The sequence below is a fragment of the Notothenia coriiceps genome, unplaced genomic scaffold (assembly GCF_000735185.1).
Source record: "Notothenia coriiceps isolate Sejong01 unplaced genomic scaffold, NC01 NC01_scaffold00020836, whole genome shotgun sequence".
Taxonomy (NCBI): Eukaryota; Metazoa; Chordata; class Actinopteri; order Perciformes; family Nototheniidae; genus Notothenia; species Notothenia coriiceps.
In genome coordinates, this window is record NW_011353537.1 from 1 (window position 1) to 2,494 (window position 2,494).

At 41.1% G+C, this 2,494-nt stretch overlaps 1 long non-coding RNA gene across 1 annotated transcript; it reads right to left on the bottom strand.

Annotated features, from left to right (window-relative positions):
- Positions 1–150: 150 nt before the first annotated feature.
- LOC104952943 (uncharacterized) lies at positions 151–2,488 on the bottom strand. Its single transcript, XR_799156.1, has 2 exons — positions 2,280–2,488; positions 151–232 (listed from the first exon to the last, which is right to left on the bottom strand). It is a non-coding gene; the product is annotated as an uncharacterized lncRNA (long non-coding RNA).
- Positions 2,489–2,494: the final 6 nt, after the last annotated feature.

The window sequence follows — 2,494 nt, forward strand, 5'->3', positions numbered from 1 at the left end:
GTGTGTGTGTGTGTGTGTGTGTGTGTGTGTGTGTGTGTGAGAATCTGCACCCTCTTTAACCTCTCCCCCCCCTCCCCCGTCTGGAGCAGAAGCTGGAGGAGCGGTTCCGGATCAACCGGCGGGAGCTGATCCCTCTGGAGTTCCCCGTGCTCGTGGCTCTGGAGATGGGCCTGTATCTCCCCGAGAGCAAAGTCATGCCCCACTACCGCAGACTGGTGCAGCAGGGCTAGAGCTCGAGAGAGAGAGAGAGAGAGAGAGGGTGGGTGTGTGTGTGGGGTAGAGAAGAGAGAGAGGGTGTGTGTGTGTGGGGTAGAGAAGAGAGAGAGAACACCAGAGCCAGTCAATAAGCTCTGGTGTTTGAAACTATAACTGGTACTATTTATTTCCTGTAAATGAAGGTGTGTGTGTGTGTGTGTGTGTGTGTGTGTGTGTGTGTGTGTGTGTGTGTGTGTGTGTGTGTTGTGTGTGTGTGTGTGTGTGTGTGTGTGTGTGTGTGCCCTCTCTATGTTAGAGATGTGCAACAAGTACGTTAATTGTGCTTTTATCTTGGTGTCCAGTGACCCGGTTCTTTTTGGTACCTCCTTGTATTCTCAACGTACGGAAGCCCAGAGGGGTCAAACGGTAATGTGGTGATCCGTCCTGCACCTTCCTCACTTCTATACGCAGCCTGTATAGGGTGCATTACGAACTACAAAGAACCATACTGTTGATTTTTGTAAATGCCTTTTCTTTAAAACTCACTGTGAAGTGTTTTTAGCCATTTTACTGAAACATGATACTGTAGAGGTTCGCCTCTTATTTAAGAAATGGCCTTTTTAATTTATGTATTTTATTGTGTGTGCATCAATAATCCAGCCACTTTCATGTATTGATCCGGTGGCAGCTGTGTCCCGACTGTGGAGGCGTATTTATTCATTTTTTTATATATTGTTATCAAGAAACACTGGAATGTATTCCTCTGTATTTTTCAGTTCTCAGGAATTTTACTTTCTAATCTTTAACAGCTGATGAGATCGAACCCAAAGAGACGTCTGAGTGTCACTCACATGTGGTCAATGGACGGTAACTGACTGTACTGCTGTCACACATTTAGCTGTTCGTTTATGGGTGAAAAAAAGTGCCTGAAATGACAGTAAAATCATCATATATATTTAACGTTAACATTTCAGAGTCCTGCTGCTGTTCACATGTTTAAATGTTGAGGTTGTTGTCTGGGAAAAATAATCACAAGGTGTACTTTGACTGTGCTACGATAACCGTCCGAACAGATCTGTACCTGCACATGTTGTACTTGTATGGTTTAAATGGGTGAATATTCATTGTTTTCTTACGGTAAATGAATGTTTTTTCAAATATATTTTCAGAGTTTGAAAAATTCATGCAGTGTTTCAGTCTCAATCATTCATGAAGCTGTAAATCTCCTCGAAGCGGAACAGGTCATATATAGAGTCCACAGTAAGTCATTAATATTATGTTGTCGAATATTAAACAAGAAACTACACAGTATAGTACGTTGAATATTAAAAACATGACATAGTCGAATGTAACCCCTGATTACTAAGACATTATGAGACCCCTTTCACTTGTTTTAAGGCTTTGCAATAAATACACAGACTGATACAAATCATTTATTTGTTTTATTAATTATTAATTATAAAACTAATAATTAGAAACTAAAAGTCACTAGATCGAATAGAATATTGAGATTTCGACGATTCTTCATGTCAGCCTAGAAACTAGTGTGATTCGTTAAATCATCTGTCATTCTAAACCAGACCCTCTCTGAGGTCCTAAGATATTCCAAAAAATAATATTTTTGTATTTATATTTCTCATTAGTTTTACCAAAATAACTTGATTTAGTTGTGTTTTTAAAATAACATTTCCAAAGAAATAAATCCTTCGAATCCGCCTGTTCAGTTTCTGTTGGAATGTGAAGGGTTAAATGAAAGAAGCTCGTCTCTGCGAGTTACTGTGAAGAGAGGAGCTGTTTGGTGGTCCTGCTGTGAATTCACAGAGGTATACAAGTCACGGCTAGCCACTGGTTCTGACTAAACGAGCCAATCAACCTTTAGCCCCGCCCCCTTTTTGCAGCCTAGCAGGAAGTGACAATGCAGTTTCTTCTCTAGTTTGTAGCCTTTATTTAACCAGGTGAAATCCCATTGTGATCAGACGATCTCCTTTTCAAGGGAGACCTGCAGCACGTCGGTTACACATGAAAACAACATACATTATGTTGTATGTACATCATACAACATAATGACAGGGTAATTTACAAACCTGCTATCGACACTGACAGGTACCAAGAGTATGAAATTGCATTGCATCTAGCCGAGCTTCAAACCGATGCAGGGGAACCAAGATGCTCAGTTTCAGTTATTTTTGCAGAGTGTTCCAAGCTAGAGGAGCTGCGCACATAAAAGCTTTCGTACCTAAATCAGTCCTAGCATGGCACTCTTGGTGAAGGGGTGTTTCTCAATGTCGAGGACGCTTCC